Source organism: Macaca nemestrina, chromosome 7, assembly GCF_043159975.1.
Source record: "Macaca nemestrina isolate mMacNem1 chromosome 7, mMacNem.hap1, whole genome shotgun sequence".
NCBI lineage: Eukaryota > Metazoa > Chordata > Mammalia > Primates > Cercopithecidae > Macaca > Macaca nemestrina.
In genome coordinates this window covers 176,815,162-176,835,911 of record NC_092131.1, presented here as the reverse complement: position 1 = coordinate 176,835,911, position 20,750 = coordinate 176,815,162, and the positions used below count along the sequence as shown (strand labels likewise).

At 38.4% G+C, this 20,750-nt stretch overlaps 1 protein-coding gene and 1 long non-coding RNA gene across 6 annotated transcripts in view; one reads left to right on the top strand and one right to left on the bottom strand.

Annotated features, from left to right (window-relative positions):
* Window positions 1-20,750, bottom strand: part of LOC105497446 (gamma-aminobutyric acid type A receptor subunit gamma3) — a 560,409-nt gene that overhangs the window by 404,154 nt on the left and 135,505 nt on the right. The gene's annotated exons all lie outside the window — the stretch shown is intronic.
* LOC139355517 (uncharacterized) lies at window positions 399-19,024 on the top strand. The gene is made up of 4 exons (XR_011606294.1): window positions 399-479; window positions 1,732-1,898; window positions 4,107-4,305; window positions 18,888-19,024. It is a non-coding gene; the product is annotated as an uncharacterized lncRNA (long non-coding RNA).

The following is a 20,750-nucleotide window of genomic DNA, read 5'->3' as shown; positions in this document are numbered from 1 at the left end:
TGTTATCATTTATATTCAGACTGCACCAGTGTGGTCTACATGAAAAGACAAACAGCTTCAGAGTGGAACTCTTCAGGCACTAGGTGATTCACAAATTGAACTAAGTCAAATGCAAAGTAGTTGCAACATGTATGTTAAGTACATGCACAAATGACATTAATGGACAGTGCTACCATGGCACATCTCAGACATCTGCCCCGGTGCTGTTCTTTTTGCAATATCAGAATTAGTAACTTAAAACAGAGGGCCTGGATAACAAACTCATGAGTGCCATGTTGTTTGGAGGGAAACCAAGTTGGGTGAAATGCCATGTTGGTCAATGCCATCATCCTTGTTCGTGTACCACATAACACGTACACGTAAGCCATGCTGCCAGCAGTCCCTTCCCTCTCTGTTCTAGTCCTTGGAGAACCATGGTCAATTTTAAGAAGTACCACACACAAATTAGAGTCATCTGGAGAATTCGACCAAGCATGGCGGTAAGTTTGGCACTCAGTAAATTATTATTCAAGAATTACATTACGGACTGACTTAATGGATAGACCATAAACTAAAGTGTTGAAGAACGGTCTGGAAAGATGACGCCTTGAAACTTGTGAGAGAAGAGGTCGTGAGAGGGACAGCGTGCCAGTGTGTCCTTCTGGTTCCGTACATTGGTTAAATACAGGAGCCAGACTGCTTGGGTTCAAATCCAGGTCCTACACCTGCATGTTGTGTTACTTACCCCCTTTACACTTAAGTTTCCTTATTTGTAAAACAAAGATCAGAATATCAGCCCCTTTTCTAGAGGGTATTCTTGAAGAGACAATGTATAAGCACATTCACTGGGCTTAGAAAGATGTACAGGACACAGCAGCACTTATCGGCATTATTGGTTATTATTGTTGTCATTATTTGTTAAATTATTTTTCATTAGTTAAAGAGCTAATAAGAAGTAGGCTTAGTCTGAATTATTCCTGAGGTCAGAAATGGTATTAGTGGATAAAGAAAAACTTTCTAATAATCTGAGCAGCCCTGAAATGGGAATGGGTTGTTCTGAAGAGCACCTCACCCCTGGAAATCTGCCAATCATTTTCTACGATGTTTTTGAGGGAGTTCATATGAAAACATATTTTATTTGTCTCAATCACTCAACAATGCAAGTGCTCCTCATGGGAGTACCTTTTACCCAACCTGACCCCAAAATGGTACAGGCGGACCACTGTGTGTGTCTTGGGAAAAGGCTGGGATAATATGACTCGTTTAGGCTACACAAAGAAGACTCACTTCTCTGTGGTCTACTAATATCTGCACCTAAGAAACTTTGAGTATTGTTCTGCTTCAGGGGAGAAGACTTCAAACTGAAATTCAGTGCTCAGATTCACAGAGTAGGGGGTGGGAAAGACATTTACATATGTAAGACAAGAATAAAGTTTCAAAGAAAATACTTCAATGAAATGAGATTTCTTTTTAAAAAGGAAGTTCAAGGTAAGAAACAAAGGCTTTGGGCTCTAAAGCCAAACTGTCTGGGTTGAAATTGTTTCCTTCCCTTATTAGCTTTGTGACCTTGAGCTATTGTTTAACATTCTTCTGCCTGAATTTGCTTAACCAAAATTCAGGACAGTAATAGAACCTATCTCAGATGGCTGTTGTGAGGATTAAATGGTGTCTTTTTGTGTGTGCTGATAGAACACGATACCTGAGACTGGGTAATTTATGAATGACATAAATGTATTTCTCATGGTTCTGCAGGCAGGGAAGTCCAAGATCAAGGTGCTGGTGGATTCAATGTCTGGTGAGGGCAGCTCTGCGCTTCCAAGATGGCGTCTCTTGATGCACCTCACAGAGAGGAAGGCATGAATGCTGTGTCTGTCTTCACATGGCAGAAGAGGTGGAAGGGAAAAAAGTCCAAATGCTGGGTGAAGCCTCTTTTCTAAGAATCTTAATCCCATTCACAAGAAAGGAGCCCTCAGGACCCAAGCACCTCCTCAAGGCCCCCCTCTTAATACTATTGCATTGGAGATTAAGTTTCAACATGAATTTTAGAGAAACACAAACACCGAAACCATAGTAAATGGTGGCTATGTTTCTTCTTTTCCTCCTCACTTTTCTTCTCCTTCTTTTTCTTAGTAGAAAAGTAGTAGTCATAGTAGAAGTGGTAGTACCAGCATTATTTTGCTAGAATCTTCCCTTATTCCTAGCATTTTGGATGACATAGGTAGATAGTGGATGTTTCTAGCGTTTTTGACATTAAGGAATGCAAGATAAACTGATATAGAACAAATACCAGGCATATATGAGAAAAAAAATACTAAAAGTCAAATTGTAAAGGCTATTATTGTACCTTTATGGAAAAAAATGAAGAAGCAACAATGACGACTCTCTCTTTAATCAAACGTTAGGCAGGCTCCTCTCAGTCCAGCTAGGCTCCATCTTTGGGCATGTCCTCCAGGGGCCCAAGTGTAACATGAATCCTGCTAAGCCAGTTTAGCCAGCACTCCCCACCCTTGATATCTGATGACATTCTCTATCCTCCTCCATCCCCTAGGTGATGTCTGACCACCCTGGCCTGCCTTTAGCAGGTTAGTTGAGGTTGATTTAGCCAGAATCTCTTGAACCCTGATGTTTCCCCTTAGTAATTTTCCCTCCACTGGATCCCACCCTCGGTTCCTTGGATATAAATTCTCACTTTTCCTTGTTATATCTGGAGTTGAGCCCAAGTTCTGTACCAAGGGTTTCATTCTCCTACTGCAACGGTGTCTGAGTAAAATCTGATTTTACCCCTTCATTGTCTAGCTCTGATTTTCATTTGACAGGAGTCATCATTAAATCCTGTTTACAAGATATGTGTAACTACCTTGATTTGAAAACTGAGAATTTTGAAGGTTTTACACTCTGTTCATAAATGCATGGAAGAATTTTGGGAAATTCTAGTGAAAAATAAATGTTGATTTAGAATATATACATTGAGATAATATGAAGTTCAAAGGTATGTTGTGAGGACTGATTCCAGCAGGCCTGTAATTAGCCTGAGCTGTTGGACTGAAATAAGAAATATGCCTGCACAGTCGCAGCACTTAGTGAAGGCATGAAACATAATCACTGGCAATACTGATGGCAAACACAGATCCAAGGAGTTTTGGGGGATTCATGCCAGCTTTTCAGCATTGTTTATTGATAATCCATAAAGATGAGAAATGCAGAAGTATCTGCTCTTCGGCTTGGATGTGCAGCAGGAAAATGCCCACGGGAGCAGGAAAGTATTAAAACATCCTGACCACATTCTGTCCTGAGCTCCCTGGGTTCAGCACGTTCTGTGCACTGGTCAGCGGTTCCTGATCTGGGAGCAGTGGTGTTTCCATAAGGCCAAATGGAGCGCGCGGCTGGACCCAGAGGGAGCCTTTAACTGCCGTGGATATTCTTTCTTTAACGCTGCTGCTGAGCTGAACCTTTTTCCTGCGATAAACCATGGCTTTGTAAGCATGGTCGTTTGGGGTCCTCTGAGGCTTCTTAGCAATAGAATCCTGCCTAACTGCCACCATTAGTGAAAAAGGATAGCCTACTTACAAAAAAAAATACAGAAGTAGCTCACTTCCCTTTAATTCATTTTTATTTACAACGATTTCTTGGCTGTGATAATATGAAAGTAAACTAAACATAAATTTTAACAGCAAGAAAGTTATCAACATTTATCTAAAAATTAGTATTTCCAGAATTCAAGGAGCAATAGCATCTATTGAGAGACTTAGCTCAGGTAATAATGATAATAAATATCTTTGCAATGAAACCTGCAAATGCTAGTTACATCCGCGAGTTCCATGTGATGGTATATTTCCATCAACAAATAGAATAATCCTTCTGTGCTAGAATGGAAGGGGTTTAATGAATAAAAAAAAAGAATGATAACTCCTTTGGGTAAGCATTCTCTTATGCCTTCAATAAGTCTGCACCTTTCATTATCTAGTCAGTTAACTTTGTCTTCTTTCAATTTTAAATCACTGTCTTCATTCATGAGCTAAAACTATGCAGAAAACACAGCAGGATGTTTAATTAATGCTCACTCAGTTACTTTCATGACTGACTGTTTTTCAAGTCAACATTTTACAAATATTCTCCTCTTTTTGCAGAGAATACGGAATTTTTGCAGAGAATACAGAGAATTCTGAAGAGCACTTCAGAATTCAAACAATCACTACTTCTTGGTATGGTTATACTGGGACTGTTATGCATGTGTTATGGATTAAAGCAAATAAAGAATCAAGTCAGTGAACTGGAATTTCCAACCATGGGAGAAAGAATGCACACCTATAAGACTGATGGAGTTAGGTAAGATCAGGTAGCCCTGAATTTGAATTAAAGTATCATGGTGAGTTCACGATGTATTATAGATTAAAAATATATATTTTCTACAACATTCCACTGAAAAATCCTAGAAATAACGTCTTCGGTGATGGCAATCAGTACCCCTAGAGGATCCAGAAAGCTGTCTCTAAATACTATTTGGTAGAAAAGGAAACCAGGGAGCTTTGAATAAGTGGTCATTCTATGTTTGAGTCAAGGAGTGTACAAGATAAGCCTAGAGCATCTTTTACAACAGAATGCAAATACTCTATTAAAAATTATTGAAAGTATATAAAAAGGTCTTGGAAATAAATTTTAATTTCTGCCCACTGGCCAAAGATAAGAAAGAATAAGGTTTAGTAAGAATAAATGCAATGGACTGAAATCTATCAAATATGTTTATCCTTTGCCTTTAGAAAGGTATTTTTTAAATATGTTGGTCACTTTTGCAAAATAATGAGCTGGTTCCCTAGCATCACTCAAACTGGTAAGTAAAGGGGAAAGACTCAAGCATTTGTCTACCTTTTCCTCTACAAATTACACCTAAGGGCATCCAGGCAATCAAGCAGTCCTAGGTTTATCCCTATAGAAGTATCACATCCCCACCTGAGATTAGCATACTTCAGTCATGTAGGAAGCTATGTTCTAGGTCAGATTTCAAATTTTTACTTATTTATTTATTTTGAGTCAGAGTCTCACTGTGTCGCCCAGGCTGGAGTGCAGTGGCGCGATCTCTGCTCACTGCAAGTTCCGCCTCCTCGGTTCACGCCATTCTCCTGCTCAGCCTCCCGAGTAGCTGGGACTACAGGCGCCCACCACAATGCCCGGCTCATTTTTTGTATTTTTTTTTAGTAGAGACGGAGTTTCACCATGTTAGCCGGGATGGTCTCGATCTCCTGACCTTGTGATCTGCCAGTCTCAGCCTCCCAAAGGGCTGGAATTACAGGTGTGAGCCACCGCACCTGGCCTAAATTTTTAATAAAACTTATTTTGCTTAAAAGTGAATACCTGAAGAGACCCATTGCTCAAAGCAGGAAGCTGGGGTCCTTGGGTGACCAGTGAAGAAGTTAGGGGCACTGCGCTAAAATGTGTAATGACTGTGCTGAGGCCTTTAAGCTCCACAGTGTATATCCTCTACAGGCATGAAAGCCCTGATGGACAAAGACCAAAGCATCACCCCCAGCCCTCCACCTGGGTCAATACACCACTGCAGTTTCTGCATTCGCCATCCAGTAACTCTTTCTTTGTCATGACATGATTTGGATCCACTTGTCACATACATGGCTATCAAGTAAGTCTATGACCAGACCAGAAAGGGGGCCACCAGAGAACTGAAAAGAAAAAATTAACACAAAAACAGAAACCAAAACAACAGGAAGAAAGGGGAACTTGGAGGAAACAGAAACAATGTACAGAGAAATAATACACAATAAATCATTATTAATGATCTCAAAGAGATCATCATTATTACAGTAAAGAGACAAAAAAGTTCAGAAAAAAAAAACTGTTGGAAAAAAAAATAAGTCCAAATAGAATGAAAGGAAGATGAAGTTGAAGAAATACAGGCCCAATGATTAGGAAAACAGAGCTGAAAAGTAGTGGAGAAAATACATGCAAAATAAATTATTCCCTCCAGAAGTCATCTGAATCGCAGGAATTCTAGAAAGGAAGATCTGAGGAAATGTGCTACAGAAAATTAAAGAAACATTTCTAGACTTTATTCTTAGAACTGAAGGACAAAGTTTCCATGTTGTAAGGGATAGCTAGCTGTAAATATAATACAATGGGGAAAAAAGTCTGTAAACAAACCACAGTGCTGTAAACTAGCAAGTTAATCACTCATAAGGGGTTAGCTGACTGACTGATAGGGTGTCCACACAATGGACATAAAGGCATCACAAAATTATGTTTTAAAAAGTAATCAATGTGGCTGGGCACGGTGGCTCACACCTGTAATCCCAGCACTTTGGAAGGCCGAGGAGGGAAGATCACTTGAGCTCAGGAGTTCAAGACCAGCCTTGGCCAACATGGTGAAATCCCATCTCTACTGAAAATACAAAAATTAGCGGGTATGATGAAGGGGGCGCCTGTAGTCCCAGCTACTCGGGAAGCTGAGGCAGGAGAATTGCTTGAACCCGGGAGGTGGAGGTTGAAGTGAGCCAAGATCGTGCCACTGTACCCCAGCCTGGCTACAGAGTGAGACCCCAGATCCAAAAAAAAAAAAAAAAATCAATGAAATAAGTAAATGCTGAAGATACAAGGTTAAGGGGAAAATAAAAAAGAAATTAAAGAGGGCATCCAGAATCTGCTCATACATATATTGAGAGCTAGGATGTGGTCACTCCTGCTTTACAACAAGAAAAAGCTGGACAAATTGAAAATCAATGACCTTTCTAAATCCATCAGAGAACTGAAGTCACAGGAAAATACTGTCACCCTAAAATCTGGGGAGATGGGTTCATCCTGAGAGACACTGCAAAGATCTGCTTGCTTGGAGCAGAATCCACAGGGGCCATAAAACGATGGGAATTGAAATGATGACTTGCTGGAGGCTGACTGTGGACTAGCTTGAGAGTCAGAAAACACTGTGCGTCCCTGCCTTAAGGGAGAACCTACACTTTACAACTTCTCTTCAAGTGTTCCACCAGATTCTCACGGTAAGGATCCAAAATAGATCCCCTCTTGGTCCTGGCCGAGGAGTGAGGAAAGTAACTGTTGTGAAACACTCACAGAACCTTCTCCATGAAAAGGCCTACTCTCCTGGGGAAATCACTCTGCAAGAGCTGAACTGTGAAAATCCATCCCACCAGGGCAATGGAGGTTGCGGGTAAAACTATCACTGGAGTAGAGACAGAAACACTTAGGAAGATCACAGCCCTGACATGCAGACTTGCAACAAGAGAGATTTAAGCAGAAAAGTACAGAATGCTCCCTCCACCCCATACACAGCCCCTGGACCAAGGCAGCCACTACAGCAGCGGGTTCCAGCTGAAAGCTACAAGGCGTAGACGCTCTCTAAAGAACAGCACTAGGAGAGACCCAAAGCCAAAGGGGAAGACAAAAGCGAGGACACCAGAGGGCTGTGAACTTCTGCTACTTACAGATACAGCACACAGGAAACAAAGCCCACTGCCAGCAGTCTAGCGAGAAACCTCACCCTACAGGCCTACTGACCTTGGATCCTATTACCCAACACATCATGTCTGGATTTCAGTAAAAAAGTACAAGGCACGTCAATAGGCAAGAAAAGCACAGTCTGAAAGGACAAACCATCATCAGAACCAGAATCAAACATGACAGAAATGTTGGGAATAGTAGTGAATTTGAAGTAACTATGATTATGCTAAGGACTCTCAGGGAAAAAGCAGAGGACATATAGGAGCAAAAGAAGCAAAATGAAAATTCTAAAAATGAATCAAAAGCACATACATACTAAAAAAGCACATGCATGAACAAAATGAAGAATGCTTTTGAAAAGTTCATGAGTAGACTCAAAACAGAAGAGGAAAGAATCAGTGAACATTAACATAAATAAATAGAAACTTCACAAAATGAAACAGAAAGAGGAAAAACAAAAAAATTAAAACTGGAATAGAACACCCAAGAACTATGAGGCAATATCATACATATATTAATATAACATATGCATCATTTGAACACCAGTAGGAGAATAAAGAGAGAATGAAGAAGGAATATTTGAAGTAATAATGGTAAGAACTTTCCAAAAGTAGTGACAGACACCAAGTCACAGATCCAGAAAGCTCATCAAACACCAAGCAGGAAAAATACCAAAAATATCCCACTTGAACATATCATACTCAAACTGCAAAAAACAAAGGCAAATGGAATATCTTGATAGGAGCCACGAATGGGTTGGGGTGGGGAACACCACATCCACAGAAGTATGAGCTTAGGAATTACAGTGGATGCCTCATCAGAAATTATGCAAGCAAGAACAGAGTGAAGGAAAATATTTAAATTGTTCAAAGAAAAAAAAACTCACCAACTTAAAATTCTACATCCAGTGAAACTGTGCTTCCAAAATGAAGGGGTCAATTCTCCAAGGAGACAGAATTATCTTACATGTGCAGAAACCTAAATACCAGGGTATCAAAATAAATGAAGGAAAAACTGATAGTAATGAAAGGAGAAATCCACTATTCTTGGTAGATTTTACTGCATCACTAACCTGACAGACAAAGCAGGCAGAAAACCAGTAAGGATATAAATGACCTGGAGAGCACTATCCACCAATTTGATCTGACTGACAGTTACTGAATACTCCATCCGACCACAGAACAAGCCCTCTTCCCAAGTCTCCTGCAACATTCAGCAGCAGAGACCATGCACTGGACCAGAATGTACATCTTATAGACCATGCACTGGACCATAATGTACATCTTATAGACCATGCACTGAACCATAATGTACATCTTATAGACCATGCACTGGACCAGAATGTACATCTTATAGACCATGCACTGGACCATAATGTACATGTTAATAGACCATGCACTGGACCAGAATGTACATCTTATAGACCATGCACTGGACCAGAATGTACATCTTATAGACCATGCACTGGACCATAATGTACATCTTATAGACCATGCACTGGACCATAATGTACATGTTAATAGACCATGCACTGGACCATAATGTACATCTTATAGACCATGCACTGGACCAGAATGTACATCTTATAGACCATGCACTGGACCATAATGTACATCTTATAGACCATGCACTGGACCATAATGTACATCTTATAGACCATGCACTGGACCATAATGTACATCTTATAGACCATGCACTGGACCATAATGTACATCTTATAGACCATGCACTGGACCATAATGTACATCTTATAGACCATGCACTGGACCATAATGTACATCTTATAGACCATGCACTGGACCATAATGTACATCTTATAGACCATGCACTGGACCATAATGTACATCTTATAGACCATGCACTGGACCATAATGTACATCTTAATAGACCATGCACTGGACCATAATGTACATCTTATAGACCATGCACTGGACCATAATGTACATCTTATAGACCATGCACTGGACCATAATGTACATCTTATAGACCATGCACTGGACCATAATGTACATGTTAATAGACCATGCACTGGACCATAATGTACATCTTAATAGACCATGCACTGGACCAGAATGTACATCTTATAGACCATGCACTGGACCAGAATGTACATCTTATAGACCATGCACTGGACCATAATGTACATCTTATAGACCATGCACTGGACCATAATGTACATGTTAATAGACCATGCACTGGACCAGAATGTACATCTTATAGACCATGCACTGGACCAGAATGTACATCTTATAGACCATGCACTGGACCATAATGTACATCTTATAGACCATGCACTGGACCATAATGTACATGTTAATAGACCATGCACTGGACCATAATGTACATCTTATAGACCATGCACTGGACCAGAATGTACATCTTATAGACCATGCACTGGACCATAATGTACATCTTATAGACCATGCACTGGACCATAATGTACATCTTATAGACCATGCACTGGACCATAATGTACATCTTATAGACCATGCACTGGACCATAATGTACATCTTATAGACCATGCACTGGACCATAATGTACATCTTATAGACCATGCACTGGACCATAATGTACATCTTATAGACCATGCACTGGACCATAATGTACATCTTATAGACCATGCACTGGACCATAATGTACATCTTAATAGACCATGCACTGGACCATAATGTACATCTTATAGACCATGCACTGGACCATAATGTACATCTTATAGACCATGCACTGGACCATAATGTACATCTTATAGACCATGCACTGGACCATAATGTACATGTTAATAGACCATGCACTGGACCATAATGTACATCTTAATAGACCATGCACTGGACCAGAATGTACATCTTAATAGACCATGCACTGGACCATAATGTACATCTTATAGACCATGCACTGGACCATAATGTACATCTTAATAGACCATGCACTGGACCATAATGTACATCTTAATAGACCATGCACTGGACCAGAATGTACATCTTAATAGACCATGCACTGGACCATAATGTACATCTTAATAGACCATGCACTGGACCATAATGTACATCTTAATAGACCATGCACTGGACCATAATGTACATCTTAATAGACCATGCACTGGACCATAATGTACATCTTAATAGACCATGCACTGGACCATAATGTACATCTTAATAGACCATGCACTGGACCATAATGTACATCTTAATAGACCATGCACTGGACCATAATGTACATCTTATAGACCATGCACTGGACCATAATGTACATCTTATAGACCATGCACTGGACCATAATGTACATCTTATAGACCATGCACTGGACCATAATGTACATCTTATAGACCATGCACTGGACCATAATGTACATCTTAATAGACCATGCACTGGACCATAATGTACATCTTATAGACCATGCACTGGACCATAATGTACATCTTAATAGACCATGCACTGGACCATAATGTACATCTTATAGACCATGCACTGGACCATAATGTACATCTTAATAGACCATGCACTGGACCATAATGTACATCTTATAGACCATGCACTGGACCATAATGTACATCTTAATAGACCATGCACTGGACCATAATGTACATCTTAATAGACCATGCACTGGACCAGAATGTACATCTTAATAGACCATGCACTGGACCATAATGTACATCTTAATAGACCATGCACTGGACCATAATGTACATCTTATAGACCATGCACTGAACCATAATGTACATCTTAATAGACCATGCACTGGACCATAATGTACATCTTAATAGACCATGCACTGGACCAGAATGTACATCTTAATAGACCATGCACTGGACCATAATGTACATCTTAATAGACCATGCACTGGACCATAATGTACATCTTAATAGACCATGCACTGGACCAGAATGTACATCTTAATAGACCATGCACTGGACCATAATGTACATCTTAATAGACCATGCACTGGACCATAATGTACATCTTAATAGACCATGCACTGGACCATAATGTACATCTTAATAGACCATGCACTGGACCATAATGTACATCTTAATAGACCATGCACTGGACCATAATGTACATGTTAATAGACCATGCACTGGACCATAATGTACATCTTAATAGACCATGCACTGAACCATAATGTACATCTTAACACACTTACAAGAACAGAAATCATACAAAGTGTATTCTCAGTCTATGATGGAATTAAAATAAAAATAAATGACTAATAGGTAGCTGGCAAATTAATATTTCAAAATTAAACAACATACTCTGCAATAACCCATAAATCACAGAATAAGTCTCAGGAGAAATTTAAAAGTAATTTGAACTAATTAAAAACAAAATAAAGATCAAAATTTGTCAGTCAAAATTAAAGCAATGCTGAGAGGAAAACTGGTAGCATTAAACGAATGTATTAGAAAAGAATCAAAATTCCTAAGCTCTTACTTTAGAGAACTAGAGAATGAAAAGAAAATTAGGCCTCAAACAAGCAGATGAAAGAAGATGATAAAAATTAGAGTAAAAAACAATGAAACTGAAAAGAAAATAGAGAAAATCAGCATAACCAAAAGCTAGTTCTTTGAAAAGATCAATAAAATTGATGAACTTCTTGCCAGTTGAACCAAGAAAATGAAGAAAACATAAATTATCAACATCAGAAATGAAAGAGGGGTGATAACTAATCACTCACAAACATTAAAAGAATAAGGGAATACTATATAAAATTCTATGCAAATTTGATAAGTTGTTGATAAAACTACATCAACAAATTTAATAATTAGTTGAAATGAACCAATTCTTTTAAAGACATAAACTACTAAAACTCACTCAATAGGAAATAGTCAACCTGAACAGCATTATACTTATTGAAGATATTGCATTAGTGATTAAATGCCATCCACAGAGAAAAAAACAAGAAAGCCCAGATTATTTCACTGGCAAATTCTACCAAACATCTATTGGGAAGAAATAATACTAATACTCTATAAACTGTCCCAGAAAAATGAATGAGACAGAACTTTCCCAGTTAATTTGGTGAGGCCAGCATTACCCTAATACCAAAAATATAAAAATAAAAATACTACAAAAAAGAAAACTAGAGATCCGTGTTTTTCATAAAGATACATGCCAAAATCATTACAAATATTAAATCCAGGAATACATAAATGTCATCACAAGCAAAGAGGGTTCATTCCCCAAATGCATAGCTGGTTCAATATTTATAAATCTATCAGTGTAAATCACCATATGAATAAGTCAAATAAGAAAAACCATATGATTCTACCCACTGATGCCGACAAGCCCCTTGACAACACTGAACACTTATTCATGAAGATCACCTCAAGAAACCAGAAATACAGGGAAACTTCTCAATATAATAAAAGTACTATATCAAAATCCTACACCTAACATCATATTTAATGGTAAGAGACTGAAAGCTTTTCCCCTAAGACTAGGAATATTTAATGGTAAGAGATTGAAAGCTTTTCCCCTGAGACTAAGAATATGGCGAGGATGATTTTTTCTCTACCTCTCTCCAGTATCTTACTGGAAAGCCTAGCTAGTGCTAGTTCTCATTTCTAAAAGGAATGTGTAAAATTGAAGAGACTGTATGGAATTGTTTTGTGACACTATCTAGGCCAGGATACTTCCTTGGCAGACTACTATAATTATAAATTAAATTCCTTTAAAGACTATAGAGCTAGATTGTTTATTGAACCCTGATAGAGTTTTGGTAGTTGACAGTTTTTGAGGCACTAGCCTCAAAAGGGGAACACTGAGTAATTTTATGTTCATGAACTCAGTAGTTTGAAGAAATTTTTTTTCAGTAGCTGCAGACTTATAGTGATATCCCTCATTTCATTCCAATAATGGTGATTTGCATCATCTCTCCTTTCATTTTTGTCAGTCCTGCTAAACCTTATCAATTGTATTGACTTTTTGAAGATCCAGCTTTTTGTTTCATTTATTTTCTCTATGGTTCTATTTTCACTTGCATTAGTTTCTGCTCATATCTTTAGTATTGTCTTCCTTCTGCCTGCTTTGGATTCATCTTGCTTTTTCTATTTTCTGGAAGTTAAGAACTCAGATACCTTTGAAATCTTTCCTCATTTCTTTCTTCCCTTCATTCCTTCTTTTTTTCCTTTCTTTCCTGCAGGACTGCTCAGCATATTTTTAAAATAATTTTATTTTATATACTTAATATATATAATGTGATGTTATGAGATACGTATAGATAATAAAATGGTTATTATAGTAAAGCAAATTAACAAATCTATCATCTTACATAATTACCCTTTGTTTTGTTTTTGTAGCAAGAGCAGCTAAAATCTACTCATTTCCAAGGAATGCCAAAAACAGTACAATTTTATTATCTCATGTTATGCACTAGATGTCTAGAAACTTGTTCATCCTACATATTTCTACTTTGTATCCTCTACACATCCCTATTTCCTCCTCAGGACCCACCACTGGTAACCATTGCTTTATTTTCTATTTCTGTACAGTTGACTGATTTTATGCATTGCACATATAAGTGAGATCATGCAAACTTGTGAACCTCCGGGTTCAACGTTGTGGCAAATGGCAGGATCTCTTCTTTTTTAAAGTCTGAGTAATAGTCCATTGTATATATGCAGCACAGTTTATTTATCCATTTGTCCATCCACAGACACTTAGGTTGTTTCCATATCTTGTCTATTGTGAATACGCTATAACGAGCATGGGAAAGCAGATATATATTATAAAGTGGTGATTTCATTTTGTCCCAGAAGAGAGGTCATATAGTAATTCTATTTTTAATTTTGTTAAAAATCAGCATACTGCTTTCCATAATGACTGCACCAATCTACATTTCACCAACAGTGTACAAGGTTCCCTTTTCTCCATACCCCCACCAATATTTGTTGTCTTTTGGCTTTTTGATAACCGCCATCCTAAAACATTCTTGTTAATGATTTCTAGTCTGATTACATGATGGCTGCAGAACAAATTCTTTATGATTTCAGTTACCTTAAATTTTCCGAGATTTGTTTTGTGACCCAAGATACAGTATATCTCAATGAATATTCTATAAGCACTTGAAAAATGTGTATTCTGCTGTTGCTGGGTGGAGTATTACATACATCTAACCTAGATCTTGTTGGCTGATTGGCTGATCAAATCTGCTTGACAATTCTGTAGAATTGCCAAGTATACACTACTATACCTTTTCCAAGTATAATTATATATTTATAAATTTCTTCTTTCAGTTTAATCAGTTTTTGCTTCATGTATTTTGAGGCTCTGTTGCTTGATGTATACACATTTAGGATCATTGTGTCTTCCTGGTGAATCGATCCTTTTATCATTATGTAATGTTCCTCTTCATCTTTGTTTCTTTACTCTGAATTTCACATCACTGAATATTACCATAGCCTCTCCTATTTTTAAAATTTTAATTAATATTTACAAGGCATATCTTTTTCCATTCTTTTACTTTCAACCTACCTATATTATTTAAATTTTAGTGGGCTTCCTGTAAACAGCATATAGTTGTCATATGAAATTTTTTGAATGTTTTAATCCACTCTGCCAATCTCTACTTTTTGATTGGTGTATTTTGATTATTTACACTTAAAGTGATTATTGACATGTTAGGGCTTATGTCTGCCATTTAATATAAAATTATTCTATCTGTTTCCTCTGGTTCTCCCAATTCTTTTAAAAGGTTTGAAAAATGTATAGTTCCATGTAGACAACAGTGGAGGAAAATTCTCTGATTTGTTACCACGGCTTTCTCTGTCTTGTGTGATCCCAGGCAGTTGTATTTCAGTGCACTGCAGTCTGTCTTTGATTCAACTAAGGAAACGAACAGTACCCGGGGCTTTTGTTCCTACCTAGGCAGATCAGCTCATTTAAAGTATCATGAGGCAAAAGAAAAAGTTATGAGCAGGACACCCACCGAAGCCAGGCGACCTAAACCATGCCTCGTTGGTGTCTGTGGAACAAATGCATAGCACGCCACTAGACATACCACATAACAGTGTTTCCTTGGGAGTGAGTGAATGAGAGAATAGTTTCAATAAAATCCATACACAAAACTACAACAAACCAACCAATAAACAAACACAAAATCTTAAAGTCCACATCCTACTAAGACTGGACAGGTAGCATCTACATTCATACTCAAAATCACAGTGCCACTTTGGCCATGACTGACCCATGCCACGCCTCTGGAAGGCAACAGCACTTGGTCGATTTAAATTCATCTGTCCTGGCTGGTACCACTGATTCAGCCAATTGCCATGAGCAGAAATGAGAAAATGTGAAATAGAAATAAAATTAGTGAAATTGTTTTGAGGTAGAATAGCTAAACATCCTAAAAATAGAAGCTAGTATTTTTTAAGTGACTTCACATGTCATTAAGAGTAAATTTTCTCTTCTTGAAACACTAAAAGGCAAGGGACATTTCATTTTCTATGACCTCGATAAGCAAGTAAGGTACAATGAAACTACCTCACCTTGGTAATTTCCAAATATCGGGCAGCACAGTTCCATAGGGTTCTGGTTGGGTCAGCCTTTTGTTCATTAATACAAGTGCTTATTTATCTTCCCACTAACTATTAAAGAAAATCCTCACCATAGGAAACAGATACGTCAAAAGAGCATTTAGAAGGCAGTCGTTTGAAAGGTGTATAATTCTATAGTTGAAGGCATTTATAAGAGCAGCTAGAAAACTGTGGGTGGATACACCCCAAGCTATTGATATCAGTCACCTTGGGTGGGTGAGAGAGAACAAGGAATGGAAAGGTAAATTCACTGTCTTTAATAGACCACTGTATGGTATGCTTGTTACAATGGACGTGTAAAATGTTTGTAATCTTAAAAGTGAAAAAAACCACTTAAAGGGAAAGGGGAGGGATTAATTTTGCTTTTCTCTTCTCCATGCTCCCTAACCAAGCTTTGGTATTTATAAAGGTGGTTCTGTTGCTTCTGACTCCCTGCAGCTGCGGGGGCAACCCTGTACGGTCTGGAGCCAGCAGACTGGCCACCCTAGCTGGACCTGCTGTGGACCCTGAGTGGACTTGCTGTGGGGATGCCCAGAGGTCCATGGTTCAGACTCTCCTACTTTAACTGTGCCTGGGGAGTGGCATTTACTTGAGCATCCAACTGCAAAGGGTTTACCTTTCCAACATTATTAGCACCTGAACAAAATAGGGAGCCATTCCTGAGGAGTGGGTTGTCGGTACAGGGAAAATATGTATACATCAAAGAAGAGGTAAGGCTTCTGGGCAGGCCCAGAACCTTCCAAGAGCACCTGTGGAGCATGGTGGAGTGTGTTGCTCCAGCATCAATTTCATACAGATCACAATACCTTTTAAATCTGAGAACTAAGAAAGATTATGACTAAGACTAGTTTCATAATTCACAAACCTGAATGCTGAAGGCATAATCCCCATGTTAAACTATTTACAGGGTAACAATCCAAAACAATTAAACAAAGCATTCATTAGAAATAGAGCTACATCATTTTTATCAGTGGCGGTTTTATGTGTTCTTCCTGGAGTTTTCAATAGTTAAGACATGGTTAGTTTTTAATGCAGGTAGTACTTGGGGGAGTACTATGGAAGACAAAGTACCAACACATACAAATTATATACTTATGTCGATGAATAAGATATTAATCACACATATGACACTTAGTGAGTATTAAAATCTATTACTTCTTAGTACTTTTATTAGAAGTAGTAAGCTCATAGTTGTATGGTGGAAACACTGTAATTCAACCCATAGCATCATATTTCTGAAGCACACAGTGAAGAAAGCAGTTTCTTTATAGTTATGTGACCACGGAATAATCCTCAGCCAAAGATTCCATACATTTATCAAATAGACTTTAAGTAACAAATGCAGTCCCCTTGACCATAACAGAAAATCCTCTCTCCCAGTGAGCCAAAAGCACAGAGGTTGTCACCAAGCACGATTATATAAAAACGTAACATTAGTATTATGACCTGTAGTTGTTATTGTTATCATGGAGCCCAGGCATTGATCTGAACACCTCTCCTCAGAAGGAAGAGGCCTCCTAGTCCGGTTTCAGAGCCCAGTTTGAGTTTCTACCTCCCTCACGGAAATCCTGGTTAGTTATTTCCAAATCCTCAAAGAAAGAAGCAAGTCACAACAAAAACCACTCATTTCTAAAACTGTGGAGAACACGGCAATTTTCAGAATTTTATGTTCTTAAGACCGAAATGAATTGACTGGCTCTCCCAGCTCCTAACGCTGGCAGCCGCCCATGTGTATCGTGGGCCTCCCGGGCCGTGCTGACACACGGAGCTCAGGACTGCTGATCCACTTTGGAAGATATCCCACATCAGCGGGGTCCATGATGGCGTGGCTTGGGTCACATGGGTGTAGAGAAGTCAGACACGGTACATCTTTTACATTTCATTTTTGGTTGATTTTTGTATAGGGCGTCAGGTTAAAGTCTCGGGCAAGCTTGTCCCACTGGCGGCCCATAGGCTGCATGCAGCCCACGATGGCTTTGAATGCAGCCCAACACAAATTCATAAACTTTCTTAAAACATTATGAGATTTTTTTTCATTTTTTTAGCTCATCTGTTATCGTTACTATTAGTGCATTTTATGTGTGGTCTAAGACAGTGTGTGGTCTTCCAGTGTGGCCCAGGGAAGCCGAGATTGGACACCCTGGTCTAGGGTGTTGTTTTGTTTTTGTTTTGTCTGTGGAAGTCCAGTTGTTCCAGTGCGTTCTTCCTCCATTGAATTACTCTTGCACTTTTGTCAGAAAACAGGTTGATGTAACTGCATGGGTTTATTTCTGGATTCTCCATTCAGATCTATGTGTCTATTCCTCTGCCATACACCACACTGTCTTGATTATGTAGCTATATAATATAGCTTGAAATCAGGCACACTAATTCTTCCAATTTCATTCTTCTTTTTCAAAATTGTTTCAGCTATTCTAGGTCTTGTACTGTTCTGTGAAAATTTTCAAATAAGCTTGTCTGGATTTTGGTAGGAGTTGCATTAAACCTGCAGATCAAGTAAGGAAAAATGGACATCTTTACTATGTTAAATCTTCCAATCCATGAACAAATATATCTCTCCATTTACCTAGGGCTTCTCTGCTTTCTTTCATTTGCATTTTATAATTTTCAGCATATATTAATAGATTCTGTACCTATTTGTTAGATTTATACTTAAGCATTTCATTTTCTGAAGCAACTATAAAAACTATTAAATTTTTAATTTTAGTTTTCACATGATTTTTGCTATCATATACAAATGCAACTGAATTTGGGTGATAACCTTTTATCCAGAGACCTTGCTGAACTCATGAGTCCTGGGAGTATCTGGTAGATTCCTTGTGATTTTCATGTAGACAATCAGGTTATCTGTAAATTGGGACACTTATTTTACTCTTGCCAATTTACATGCTTTTTATGGCTTCTTCTAGCCACATGCAGGTGCTGGGACTCCACTGCGACATGGAAAGCGACAGTGAAGCCACACATCCCCGCCTTGTTCCCGGTCCTCAGTCTTTCACATCAAGTTTGATGCTAGCTGTAGCCTGTGTGCCTTTTGTAGATGCTTAGTATCAAGCTGAGGAAGTTTTCCCTATTCTTAGTTTGCTGAGAGGTTTTTTTTTTTTTAATCATGAATAAGTATTACATTTTGTCAAACACATTTTCGCATCAAATGCTATAGTTGTATGACTTTTTTTTCTTTTGCTTGTAATATGGTGGATCACACAGATGGACTTTGAAAGCTAAATCAACCTTCTATATCAGAAATAAATCCCACCTGGTCATGATGTGTAATTCTTTTATACTTTGCAGGATTCTATTTGCTAATATTTGTTGAGGATTTTTGGATGTAAGTTCACGAAAGAAACTGCTCTGTTGTTTTTCTTTTTTATACTCTATCTGGTTTTGGTATCAGGTAATATTAGCTTCATAAGAAAATGATGGGGAATGTTTCTTCTGCTCTCTAGAAGATATTTTGTAAAATTGGTGTTAATTCTTCTTTAGCTGACTGGTAAAATTCTCCAGTTACACCATATAAAACTCAAAATTTCTTTTTTGGGAACATTAATTACTAATTAAATTACTTAATCGTTATAAGAATATTCAGGTTTCTACTTTTCTTTTTTTTTTGGTGGATAGTGGATTTTTTAAAACTGGTTCATTAATTCTGACTTTTTTTTTTTTCTTTCTTTTTTATTTTCTGAGACAAGGTCTTGCTCTGTCACCCAGGCTGGAGTGCAGTACCACAATCTCAGTTCACTCCAACCTCCACTTTCTGGGTTCAAGCCATTCTCCCCAGTAGCTGAGACTACAGGCACGCATCACCACATCCAGCTAATTTTTTTTGTATTTTTAGTAGAGACAGGGTTTCACCCTGTTAACCAGGCTGGTCTCGAACACTTGATGTCATGATCTGCCCGCTTCATCCTCCCAAAGTGCTGGGATTACAGACATCAGCCACTGTGCCTGGCCAATTCTGAATTTTAGAATAGTATCAAATGTATAAGTTAAAAGTCTTCCAGTATTCGCAAAGTATCCCTTTAGTGGCTGTAAAATCTATAGTGATATACCAGGTTTCTTTTTTTTTTTTTTTTTAATTATACTTTAAGTTCTAGGGTACATGTGCATAACGTGCAGGTTTGTTACATATGTATACTTGTGCCATGTTGCTGTGCTGCACCCATCAACTCGTCATTTACATCAGGTATAACTCCCAATGCAATCCCTCCCCCCTCCCCCCTCCCCATGATAGGCCCCAGTGTGTGATGTTCCCCTTCCCGAGTCCAAGTGATCTCATTGTTCAGTTCCCACCTATGAGTGAGAACATGCAGTGTTTGAACTGCATCCATGTCTCTACAAAGGACACAAACTCATCCTTTTTTATGGCTGCAGAGTATTCCATGGTGTATATGTGCCACATTTTCTTAATCCAGTCTGTCACTGATGGACATTTGGGTTGATTCCAAGTCTTTGCTATTGTGAATAGTGCCGCAATAAACATACGTGTGCATGTGTCTTTATAGCAGCATGATTTATAATCCTTTGGGTATATACCCAGTAATGGGATGGCTGGGTCATATGGTACATCTAGTTCTAGATCCTTGAGGAATCGCCATACTGTTTTCCATAATGGTTGAACTAGTTTACATGTTCCCACCAACAGTGTAAAAGTGTTCCTATTTCTCCACATCCTCTCCAGCACCTGTTGTTTCCTGACTTTTTAATGATCGCCATTCTAACTGGTGTGAGATGGTATCTCATTGTGGTTTTGATTTGCATTTCTCTGATGGCCAGTGATGAAGA